The sequence below is a fragment of the Mus caroli genome, chromosome 14, assembly GCF_900094665.2.
Source record: "Mus caroli chromosome 14, CAROLI_EIJ_v1.1, whole genome shotgun sequence".
In the NCBI taxonomy this organism is placed as follows: domain Eukaryota; kingdom Metazoa; phylum Chordata; class Mammalia; order Rodentia; family Muridae; genus Mus; species Mus caroli.
In genome coordinates, this window is record NC_034583.1 from 90,767,395 (window position 1) to 90,780,536 (window position 13,142).

The 13,142-nt window shown below is 41.5% G+C and overlaps 1 long non-coding RNA gene, 1 other non-coding gene and 1 pseudogene across 2 annotated transcripts; 1 reads left to right on the forward strand and 2 right to left on the reverse strand.

Moving 5' to 3' along the window:
• Nucleotides 1-1,190: 1,190 nt before the first annotated feature.
• Nucleotides 1,191-2,386, reverse strand: LOC110309001 (annotated as a pseudogene).
• Nucleotides 2,387-6,515: 4,129 nt separating this feature from the next.
• LOC115029232 lies at nucleotides 6,516-12,856 on the forward strand. The gene is made up of 3 exons (XR_003834786.1): nucleotides 6,516-6,741; nucleotides 10,776-11,173; nucleotides 12,151-12,856. It is a non-coding gene; the product is annotated as an uncharacterized LOC115029232 (long non-coding RNA).
• LOC115029329 lies at nucleotides 6,878-7,012 on the reverse strand. Its single transcript, XR_003834894.1, has one exon. It is a non-coding gene; the product is annotated as a small nucleolar RNA SNORA17 (small nucleolar RNA).
• Nucleotides 12,857-13,142: the final 286 nt, after the last annotated feature.

The following is a 13,142-nucleotide window of genomic DNA, read 5'->3' on the forward strand; positions in this document are numbered from 1 at the left end:
TGTTCTATACATTTAGAGTTTTGTTTATTATGTGGTTGGAGGATTTTACTTTCTTGTCTAATATGTTTGGTGTTCTGAATGCTTCTTGTATGTTTAAAGGCATCTTTTTCTTTAAGTTATGGAAATTTTCTTCTATGATTTTGTTGAAAATATTTTCTGGATCTTTAAGCTGGGAATCTTCTCTTTCTTCTACTCCTATAGTCCTGCGTTTGATGGTTTCATAATGTCCCAGATTTCCTGGATGTTCTATGTCAGGAACTTTTTAGATTTAGTATTTTCTTTGACTTATGTATTGATTTTTTTCTATTGTATCATCTATGCCTGAGTTTTTCTCTTCAACTCTTATGTTTTGTTGGTGACGTTGTGTCTGTTGTTCTTCTCTTCTCTGGGTTTTTCACCTCCAGGATTGTCTCAGATTGTATTTTTTTATTGTTTCAGTTTCCATTTTCAGGTCTTGAACAGTCTTATTCATTTGCTGTTTCATTCTATTTCCCTGTATTTCTTTAAGGGATTTATTCGATTCCTTTTTAAAGGCCTCTTATCATCTTTATCAAATTGGATTTAATGCCACTTTCTTTTGCTTGTGTTAGGATATCCAGGATTGGTTGAAGTAGGATAGCTGGGCTCTGGTGGTTTCATATTACCCTGCCTGTTGTTGATTATGTTTTTAATGCTGGCCTTTAGGCATCTGAGTTTCATAGTTATGATAGGCTTGGATTCTGATTTCTGAGTTTATATTTGTTGGCTGGATCTTCTGGAGATTTCTTTCCCCTTTGTTTCTTGTTTCCTTTCTATCTGTCTTGAGTGGCCTGTGGTTCCAGTGACTAGGTAACTAGTCTTCATGTCCAATAAGATGTCTTCTCTACGATTTTTGTGACCTGCAAAGTCCCTATGGATTTTGGTTCCAACCTTCCTTCTGGGGTCCCTAGTACAGTGTGGCCTGGGATACTTCTTGTCCACGGGCCTTCAGGAAAGCAGGTGGCATTATGGACATATAATTGAGCACATGGCATGTGGGTGTGATTTCAGGTGAGTTGGTGGGCAGGGAATTGTGGGGAGGGCCTTACCTGATATTCCTGGTGCCAGACAAGCATCTGGGAAAGTAGACAGAGTTGGGGGGGGGTGCAAAAAAAATCTAAATCAGATTTCTTTTTTTTTTTTCTTGGTAGCACTGAAGCTTATTGAACAACCTAATACAGATGCTGGGGTTTATCCATGGTGTTCTTGATGTACAAAGCCCGGATATTTTGCCAGTTTTTATTCAGAAAGGACACCAAGAAATTGACAGTCAGGTAGATGTTGTAGACCAGAGCATCATCAGTCATCTTCATGTGGTCGACAGTAATAGCCAGACACAGCACCTTCTTCATCTGGAACTTGATTGTAGATTTCATCTCATCTGTTTTGGCTACCATATTTTCATTGTGTGTCAGCAGGGAGTGGAACTTGTCTGCCTTGTTTAGTTCTAGGCCCATGATAAGTGAGATCTGTGTGATCAGAGACTCAGAGGCCAAAAAGACATCACATTTCTTAGCCAACGTTTGGACAATCTTCTTGTTCTTATTAAGGTTCTTAGCTCCTTGATATTCATGTGAGGGATTCCATGACCTTGGTGCTGCTGGTCCCCAGGACGCAGATCCAGAACCTGGGGCAAGGGGTGGACTTAGGCCTGATGGTGCCCGAGAATTGTTTGTACGAAGGTTCATAGTTCTTCAGGCTGATCTTCAACTCCACCATTTCCAGAAACTTGAAGCACTTGTGCTGGTTCCTGGTAAGAACTTCCTGTACTGCATTGAACAGTGTGTTGTGTGAAAGTTTGCTGCTTATGGACTGCTTCTACCATGGAAACTGGAAAAGCTAAATCAGATTTCACTGGGGGTGGGTTAAGAGGGGGGTGCATGAGTGTGGTGTGAGGGAGCACACTCTCAGAGGCAAAGGGGAGGTAGGGGTGAAGAACTCCGGAAGAGGGGTCCAGGAAGGGGCAACATTTGGAATGTAAATAAATAAAATAATTTAATAAAAAAACATTATTTCAGTGCAAAGAATTATATCCTAGTGGAAAAAATTATGTTCCATAAAAGCACGAGTACATTCATTTATAAATATAACAATAAGGTAATCAAGTGAAATGTTTTTCATGAACAACTTTAGGAATATGCAAAATATAGAATTACAAAATGAACTTCAATGTAACTATTTCCCAGGTTCCAAAATTACTGGAGGATTTCCATTTAGATAGTCTCTGACCTCCCTTTCCTATATCATATTACCATTAAAATTTTAATAGTATAGAGCGAAGAAAGAGACATGCTGAGTTACATGTGAAACCAAGCTGATCAGAAACCCAGCAAACTCGTCACTGGGAACCTACAGGAAAGGAAAGCATCCTTCGATGAATTTGATGGCTTGACACAAAGGGTTTTTCCAGTAAGGTTAGTGTAGCCACCAATGTTATCCTTTAAAATATGCAAAGAAAAGCCTACCTTAATAAGAATAACTAAACTGGTAAGGCTAGCATTGCAGAAGATACTTGAAGGACCACTATACACAAAACAGGAACAAAGATATACATTATCAGAAGATATTAGGAAAAAATATATCTCACTACTAGGATAGCTAAACAAATGAGAATTGGGAAAGAATCAGCATTAATTAAAATATCTTTGTATTAATTATTTGAACACCTTATTAATGGATATAACGTTTGAATTTACTGCTCTTCTTCACTTAACTTTTCCAGATCTATCACTCACTCATATTCTTTCCCAATTTCATGACCCTTTTCTCTTTTTATAACCCAATGAACCCAATTTATGTGACCCACATATGCATGGAACAGGATGACATACCTCTGATGCGAAAAAGGGGAAAGTTAGTAAGTACCGTTCATTAATAACCCTAGTCACAAAAGATCCGCACTTTCCAATAAAAATGTGGATTGGCTCAATGAACAAAAAATCAAGGCCAAGTTTTTGCTGTTTGCAAGAAGTCTATATTATTTGGAGAGAGGAGTGTGAACAAAAGAGGGTAATGTGAATGTGAATAAGCGCAAACTGCCTTATACATGTGTATCTATTTCTCCTCTGATCATTACGGATGTCTCTTCAATTTAAGATTATTACTTGGTATTAGCTTTTCTTTTCAATGTTTTCTTCAGCAAATTTTAGATACTTTGCTTTTAAAAAGTCTCAAAACTCCATAGACGTATAGGCAGAAGGTACTTACTTCCTTGATATGGTGAAAAGCATTTTCTTGTATTTGTGCTATAATTTGTTCAACCAGTCCTTGCCCTGGGTGTCTGAATTGCCTCCATTTTTTTTTTTGCCATTATGTATGTCTCAAGGAATAACTGTATACATTTGTCTCAGTACTTTTTGCTAGTATATTTTTCTCCCCCTTTGTAAAGTGAGAAAAATAAAAAGTATCTCTAGATTTGTTTGGAGAAGATGTGATAAGGTATCTGATATGTTTGGTGTTATGTCTGGCACATAGTCATCTTGGCTGCAGGTAACTAATGATGTCAACATGAGACAATTTATTACACTGTGTTATGAAAAGACCATGGAGTGGTGTATGTGCTCATGTGCGTTGAATATAATAACTGAGGCTGAAAGAGGTTAGGAAAAGTGCTATTTTACTTAAGGCTACTTAAGAGTCCAAAAGGAGTTTGACTTAGTGCGAGCTTTTCTGAACACCAGATTATGAAAGGGAAGAATGATTTTAAGTGCAGTAAGTTGAACTTGGGGCATGAAGGACACTAGCCACGATAGTGACCTGATGTGGGAAGCAAGTGTTGGAGCTTGAAAGGACTTTTCTGTTATTCCAGTGCCCAGTTTTGGAGAGTTGGTAAAGGATTTGCAGCAAGGAAGGGCACGAACACGACTTTAAAAAGACTAAATGACTTTGGCTATGGTTTCCTCTGGCATGAAGGAAATTCAGGCAAGAAATGTGAGGAACCAGCTATGACTCTGAGTGAGCATTTGAAACACTGGTCATATGCTATGGCATAATCTCCATTTTATCAAACAGAAATTAAGATTTACAAAGTCACTTAAATTGGCTGAACCATAAACCAGTAAAAGGAAGAGCCAAGATATTAATCCTGACTTTTGACTTTCGACACTTTATATTTCTCATATTCATATGTGTTAAATATCTGCCTGGAGTGAAGAGCAACTTGAGGACATCACTGCACAGGAATGATTTGGCACAGTGTTAGTGCAATTCAGGGTATATTATTCTCAAATGAGCCACTAGGACATTGAGGAAATGGTAGAGACTGGAAGGCCTTGCCCATCCTCTCCTGAAGCAGGCCATGAGACTTACTCTAGAGTATACTCCAAATACCTGAAAAACTCAGGGACAGAAAGATCAAAGTATGTCTCTTCAGGTTCCTGTGGTATAGTTACGCTTAGTCCATACTTTATGGTGGGCTTCTACTTTCATCAAACCTACCAGAAGAAACATGGTTGCTTTCCTCTCCTTTTGGGACTCTCATATACATGAAGGCTCTAGTGTCATGCAAAAAAAAAATAAGCATACATATATTAAGGTTGTCTCTTGCTAATCTGCCTTTTGATCTAGGGCCCTTCCTACTGACTCAGTGAAAGCTGATCTGTCTTTTGATCTAGGGTTCTTCCATTAGACTCAGTGGCTCAGAGATATGCTAGTGGTATCAGGGATTTTCTAATAGCTTTCAAAACAACATCTTCTAAGACTAAAGCACTTAAAAAGGGGGGATTTCATAGTTTCCAGAGGGAAACTATGTAGACTTTAATTTTGACATTAAGACTAAAGCACTTAAAAAGGGGGGATTTCATAGTTTCCAGAGGGAAACAATGTAGACTTTAATTTTGACATATTTTCCCAGTACATTTATTAATGACTTCCCTTTCTGTTTTGGTTGCATGACAAGATAAAAGTAGTTTGACGTGTGTACATCCTGCTCTTCATCTAATAGACAGGAAAGGAAATACAGAGTTGACCAAAGCTGGTGGTAACCCACCACTGCTAGAGAAAGTCTTGAGATCTAGCTGAGAGTTGTAGAAAAATCTGTGGGGAGAGAAAAATGTTACCTCTATCTATCTGTCTCTTTGCCTGTCTGTCCACCTGTCCATCTGTCCATCCATCGATCTGTCAATCCAAGTTTGTTCCATTTGTTTTTCTATGAGAAAAGTCAGATTTAAATCAAATTTGTGGTACTCTTTAAAAACAAAACAAAACAAAACTTTTTATTGGTTCTCCATGAATTTCACACGTACACCCTAATCCCACTCATCTCTCCCTTTGCTTGTACTTACCAACCCTTGCAAATTCCCCCATCAGAGAAAAAAATTCCATTGCGGAAGCTATAGTGTGTCACAGTGTTTCCCACAGTACACCCCTTTGTCCATTCGTCTTTGCTTGCGAATCTTCATTATGTTGAGTCATTGGTCTGATACCAGGCCTCTGGTTTCTGCTACACTATCAGTACTGGATCCTTGCTGGGACTCCTCTTGGATATCCTGTTGTTGCCTTGTGTCATGGAAATCCTGCATGATCTATAGAATCTGTAGGAACTGCCCCTTTCATGTGCTCCAGCAGTTCATCAGTAGGGTAGATGTTGGGTGGCCCAATTCAAAGTCTTGGATCTCGGTTTTGAGAGGTACTTGAGCTGGTTAGCCCACTTGCTTTCCCAATCTCGTGCCCTTGGGGCCAGCTTACTAGAACTGCCCCCTGCCACACACACACACACACACACACACACACACACACACACACACACACACACCCACCCCCCACCACCACCACCACCACCACCACCACCACACCACTACCACCACCACCACCACCCCCACCACCACGGCCAGCTCTACCCTATTGCTAAAGTGAGGTGCAAGTGTTGTTGTCCCCAAATGTTGCAGCTTGTGAGGGACATGATCAGTTCTCCTGCCTACCATAGATGGCTAGAAATGAGGAAGGGGAAGAGGGCATCTATCTCTCATCTGAATCACTATCCAGAAGACAAGAGCCAGGGCCAGATCTCCTGAGCACACACCCTGGTCTTGCTTACCTGCAACCCCCATATCCAGGGCCAGCTCTACTGGGCTGCCTAGGCAAGGTGCAAGACTAGATTTCCAGCTCTCATGACCCCAAAGCCAGCTCTACCATGATTCATAGGTGAGGAGTGGGGCCAATTCTTCACAGCTTGTAGACATCAACATGTCCCCAGGTGGCAACCCAGACCAGGGAAGTCTGCCTGGCTTTTGCGAGAAACAGATCCCTGCTTCATGGCCATGAACCCAAACATGGCCCCTGAGGATAGCACAGGACAGGACCCCATTATGGTCCTAGGTAGCATCACATTAGGCCATTCCTCACTACCCTCAAGTCTCCAGTTCCTCCTCTCTTCATTGAGCCCACATCTTTCTGTTTCTCTTTCCCTTCCACTTCTTTACCACTTACTTGCTTCTCTTAGTGGTGCCCAGGGTCTCTGAGTATCTGGGGTCGTTTCAAAAGTGGTCAGAGGAGTGCCATTCATGCATTTTGGAGACAGTGAGGGCCACTTCTGGCATTATCTGCCCCCAAAGCCTACGTGGCAGCAGACTCTGTGGTAATTCAGTCTATCTTCCTGTCCAGGTCCCATGGAACTGGCCTGTTGGTTGTCTCACGATCATTTCTCACCTGCCAACACTCATCACTGGCCCCTTGCAAGAGTTGTCTGTTCTAAGCTTTTCTTCCCGAAGGGACCTGTGGTCCAAGGTGGGTTTTTAATAGTCTCTGGCTTGCTCCTTATCCTGGAAGCCTGTCCAGGCTTGCCTGGCACCAGACTGGTGGTAATCTCAGACAAACTCCTATTTCTGGGCCTTCTCAAGCCTTTTTTTTTTTTTCTCCAGGGAATTTTACGCTACTGGTTATTCAGATAGATATTCATAGGTCAGAATATTGAGGATAGAATTAGCCTTTCTCCTCTCTGCCACTTCCTGATATACATGTGATACAGCATCCACACTTGTCAGAGTGTATGGGTAGGAGGTTCATGTTTTAAATAATTACTTTATGATCCCTTAAAAATTCCTGTTGGAAACTTCAAGCTCAGCCAAATAATCAATATTCTCAGTTTGGTTGAAATTGTATATAAAAGTCATACATTTTAAATGTTCTACTATTCCAATAAAATTGCCCTTGATGTGTTCTGACACTTGTCTGCAAAATGAAAGCTTAAACCAGTTCGGATGTGCAGGAGCTCCCTGAGGTAGTGTGTATACTGGCTTGTGTTTCCTAAAAGGACCAAACTGAGACTGTGGTCTGTCTGCCTTCTGCTCTGTCAAGAACTGGCTGTTCTCTAATTGTGCCATAGTTCACTTAATTTCTTATTTAAATTGAAGGGCTAAATTATCTGTAAAGTCTCCTCAGCTCATTACATTATTTGGACTTAATATCATTTTTGTGAAGCCCTTGTTGGGGGTGGGGGGAAGACAGTGACAGCATCTTCATTGTGCCTCTATAGAAAACTTTACAGAATTAAAAAAAAAGGAATGTTCTAATTTTAAAAGCCAGGTCATAGTGTTCTGATGCTAAATTTGGCTGAGGGCAGCCAATTTTTAAAAAGACAATGAGATAAAGGGAGGAGAATAAAGAGAAAGCAGGGGAGAGAGAGTGATAATTATTTATTCCACATTGAGAATAGTCAGGAGCTTCAAGAAGAGTCCTCCAAGGAGTTGACACGTGGCATTTGAGTCTTGAAGGTGGGGGACTGCTGTTGAATTCTGTCAGAGACTACAGGTAGGGCAGTCTCCATCCAATGGGAAAGAGAACAAGGTTGTTCACAACCTTTGGGGCTCGACTGACCCCTCCACAGGGGCCACTTAAGACAAATGGAGAACATAGATGTTTGCATTACAATTCCCAACAGTAACCAAATTGCAATGATGAAGTAGAAACAAAAATAATTTTATGGTTAGAGGTCACCACACCAGGTATTGTATTAAAGGGTTGCAGAATTAGGAAGGTTGAGAAGCACTGTTCTAGAAGATTGACACCAACGTCTTTATAAGGAAGTAGGTGCTTTTATTCAGCCAGCAGTGACCTGAAACATAGCTCCAGCCCAGCAGCCGGAAAAATAGGCCCAGCAAAAGAGCGTGGAAGCTGAACTCTTGGCTGCCCAGAGCTGAGATCAGGGAGTCCATGGTCAGCAGAAGTGACACACAAGTCTTAGAGTTCTACAGGCAGAATTCTGCATTTCTGTCCTCTTAAAAATAGGGAAGATTGTACCAAACCCTTCTGTCTAAGAGAAAGGAGTGATGCCTCATGACTTCTTCTGAGCCCAGAGCATGTGATCTTTCCCCTAGGGAGTCTTGCCTGCTTCTTCTGATGCAGACTAATGAGTTTGAGATAGCTGGAGTTTCCAGGGAAGGTAATAGTATTATATTCATATATGAATATATATTCATAATATTATGAGTGACGATATTCTAGCAAAGGTTTTTATGCCAGAAACAACCTGAGTTGCAGAATGCTTTAACTTGATGGCTGAGAAAAATGAAACTTCTTTCACTGGTCTGGCTATTATCAGACCTAATGTGAAACTTCTCTACCGACAGAAAGTGACAGGAAAAGTTGGTTTGATGTGAGAGGAAGAAGACTCACAAACCCACAGGGAAGGCTTAGAAGGATTTTCTTAGAAGGTTAAACCCCACAAATCTTGGTTGCTTAAGAATGATTATTTCATACCAACCACAGGCATAGATTCATTATCCATTACCAGAAACCATGAGAAAATGTGATGATACAGGAAAATGAGGATGTAGTCTGGAACACACGAACCACCTCACAACTAAACTAATGTCATAAAGACACTGAACACGTCTCCATGTGTCCCTTTCCTTCAATCGAGTGTCTCTTTATTCATGTATAGACTGGCTAGCACTTAAGATGCTTTTAATTTAGTTTGGGTGTATGAAATTAAGTCCATAGTAGGGCTGCATGGGGAAACATGTATCTGTGAGTTAGAAGCCTCACAGCTCTCTCCATTGCTATCACATGTCCTGCCACACGGATCCATCAGAAAGGAGAGAAATTTCCAGTTAAAGTGCATCTCTCATCTTGTGACAGCATTTCCTGCGACATCTTCATTGTTAATTTTATGGGAGTAGATATTTATCTGATAATATTAGATGAAAATGAGTGTAGTATAAAATTAAATAAAAATGACCTCTTAAATAATTTTCAGTAGGCCATAACAGTGTTTATATGTTGCGGGAAATATTAAAAAAATGAACCCACCAGCTCTTACAAGGTCAGACCATGTCCCCGCACTCCCCGCTGCTGCTGGTAACTCTCTCCAGCTAGTCTCCGACGCTGTGATCCCAGCTCTTGTTCACTTGTCCAGGCGCCACTGGTCTTCCTCAGTCATAAACCCATGTACTCAGAGAGCCCACATTCTAGTAATTAAATGAAACTGCCAACCTCGTGGTTGTATATCACAATACCTAGTAACCAGGTAAAATCAAGACTCTTAAAGCTTAATTAACCGATCAGATTTATGTATCAATATTATCACAATTTACAAGATTCCCATACAATAATTTCAGAGTCAATTGATAATAATAAAAGCTTTATCCCAATTAATTTAACCTTACGATACCACAACTACCTGTGGTATCATAAACGCCATGNGGGTTCACCTCAGCAGCCATCTTCCTTCTCTTCTCATCCTGCCATGCTCCCTCACTCTGCAACTTTTAGTTCAGCCCCTTTTTTCCCTATCCAATCACAGGCCTCTTGCTGCCCACATGTGATTGGAAAAGGAAATCCTGCAACCTTTATATGCCAGTGTTTTAATATATATTGAAGTGCTACACCAATCACTCAATTCCTTAAAACGTATAAAGTAAGGATATTCAACAACTGCCATGATTATAATGCTCACTGTAATCCTTAAATCCCTCAGGTTTGTCTAGATTTTTGTATCTTCATCTTTTCTTTTTTCATCCTTTTCATTCAAAGAAATGGATATTTATTCTTATAATCCAGACCATGACTTCTCGCTGGCCTTGGGATCCTTCCCATGACTTTTTGGAAAGAAGAATTTATTTTCTCTTTTACCAGTTTGCTGTTCTCTCTTGTGACTTCTACTCAGCCTGGCAAAAATAAAGACTGCACTCCCTTCATGCTTTCATACTAGAGCAAAAATATATGTTGACTTCTGCATCATAGGTTGTTACTGTCATCTGTGGTGGCAGTCCTTTCCTAGGGTTCAAATTCAGTGCATGATTTTTAGTTCTTGTTGTGCTCATGAAGACAGGGGCTACAATAACAATCAGGGCTCCAGGTTTTACACATTTAAGAGAATAATTCCTTTCTTTTTGATTTGGTGATTTCATGTGCCTGTCTTTAGCTGAGGGTCTCATTTCTTCCCATGGTGACTTGGGGACACTGGCTCCTTTATTGATACCCTACCATCAGTTGAGGCTATGACATGAACAGATCTTACACAAGGAAAAATAAGCTGGAGATATATTATCCCTTTCTCAGTAATGTCGGCACTGAAAATCTACTGATAAGAACTAACAAAATCAAGTCACCAACATGTACACATAGGAAATACAGTTCTGGCTGAACCATTGACTGAGGTGAAGTTTTTTGTTTTGTTTTGTTTTGTTGTTTTTTTACTTTCTCACACTCCAAAATTAAATGACATTTAGCTTCTCTATTAACTAATGAATAACACTGAAGATAATGACATCTGGTTAACAATGTTTCTTTTCCCACATTAAAAAAAAATCAACCTCTAGATCTCAGAGACCACGACTGAGATGACCCCCCAGCCCAGCACCATGTGGCCCACGTTGGAACAGCAAGCTCAAGGTGAAACTCAGTAGAGTGCCATGAAGGACTAAGCCAGCAGACCATGTCTATGACAACCACCACCCAGTGCCAGATGACAGATGGGACACTGCATGCCTGAGATGACCCCACTCAGCAGCAATGGTGCTACTAAAATGAGCAAATAAGTAGTGAAGAGACTGAAGAGAAAATGAAGCATAAGGGAAGCACAGGGAAAAGAGGCAGAAAAAGGAAAGAAGTGAGGAACCACTTGATGTGCGTAACCAGCAATGCCACCTAAGGCCATGCCATGATAATGTCCTTTGCTGCCAACAGGGGCCATGTCTGGGTCCTTGGACCAACAGAGGTAGGATTCTGTTTCAACTAAAGGCCAAGTGGATCTCCCTGAGCAACTTTGGAGAGCTATTTCCAAAGCATGAAAGCTGGAGAGCTGGCCCAGCCCCTTGCCAGCTGCAGTGCTCTGGAGAGCAGACTGCTCTTTTCCCAGGAAGCTGGCCCTGATTGTGAGGATTGGGGATGAGCAGGTCCAAAGTGCATGTGTGAGAGAGCTGGCCCAGCCCCTCACAGGTTGCAGCACTTGAGAGAGTGGGCCCTGTACCTTTCCTGGGCAGCAAAGTGGAGCTAGCAGGGACGCAGGTGAACCATATCCAAGGGTGTGAGTGTGGGAGAGTCAGGCCCACCCCGTTCATGCTATGGCAGAGGCAGAGGCAGTGGCAAAGGAGATATTACCCTGCCTTGCCCCTTGCAGGAGGAAGAGCTATGCCCCTCACCTGTTGCAGCACTTGGGAGAGTATGTCCTGCACTTCACTTGGGCAGCATTTTACAGAACTGACTCTGCTGGCATGGGTGTGGGTGAGCCAGTCCCATAACATGAGAGTTGGAAATCTGGGTTTCCCTCTTGTAAGCTGTAGTATTGAGTAAGCTAGCCAGGGGAGTGCTGGAGAGCTTTCCCTGGGAGTGTGGGTGTGGCAGAGCTGGTAGGATGACCAGATCAGCTACCACCCAGGCTCAGATCCAGGGCTTTGAGTTGACTCACCCCAATATCTACTCTATTTATGAGCTGCTGGGGCTGATTGCGCAAATCCAAAGCTGTAGGTCTCAATGACACAGCACAACAACAGGACATCTGAGATGAGTTTTAGTGAGAATACAGTATTTGTAGTATAGCAGAAGCCCAGGTCTCAAAACAGATTAATGACTCATTGCAACGAACACTTGCAAGTAAAGAGGTGTGGACAAAAGGCCATACTGTGGGGCATACCATGATTCACTACAGCTTCACAATGATATCTTTTTATTTATTTATTTTTTCTTTTGTGGCAGGAGGATGCAAGGGCAGAGGATGGGTACAAATGGACCGGAAGATGAGTGTGATGGTGCTTCATGATGTGAAGAATCAATAACAAGCTAAAAAGAATCAGCCTCTGAATAGTCATTTAAAAGATATTTGACAAATTTGATGCTTCCTCAGTTTTTAATAATTTTATCTTACTTTATGCAAATGACGTTGCTCATCTATTACATTCTGCTTTTAGTAAGATGAGTTACTTACTCCCCGATGGTTTGTTGTTGATGAAAAGCTGGCTGTACTGAGAGATACCAAGATAGCCGGTGTGTCTTACTTCCTGTCTGGTGCTATGGTAAAACATTGAAAAGGCAACCTGGAGAAGAAAGAGCTTAGTTGGCTTACACTGTCTGTTCACCATACGTGATGGCGTAAGTCAGCTGCAAACCCAGAGGCAGGAACCATGGAGACCACTCCTTGATTGACCGAGCCAGCTCAGTCAGTCCACAGGGCCTCAATTAAGGGAGTGAGGGCTGAAATAGAAAAAGTTAGACAAAATTGTAACCTGACTCCAGCCAGTGCTGATTCTGAAGCCGCTTTATGTCTCTCCAGCCTGCTTTTATCTCATTCTAGGTACATCCAAAAATCATGGTCAGTTCTTAGGTCACAGACAACGTAATCAAGCGAAGCACTTAGGAGGCAGAGGCAGGTGGATTTCTGAGTTCGAGGCCAGCCTGATCTACAAAGTGAGTTCCAGAAGAGCCAGGGCTATACAGAGAAACCCTGTCTCGAAAACAACAACAACAACAAAGCAAAAGCAAAAAACAACCCCCCCAAAACAAAAGCAAAACAAAACCAAAACAACAACAACAAAAAAAAAACCTAAGAGATGACATAAGATTAATTAAAGTAGTAAACAAAAGGATCACACAAAATAATAATTAAGTAAAGTAGTAAACAAAGCCCCCTGGTCACTGACATTCTTATCTAAGCCTACTTCCTGGTCTGAGCCCAGTGACAAATGGCAAAT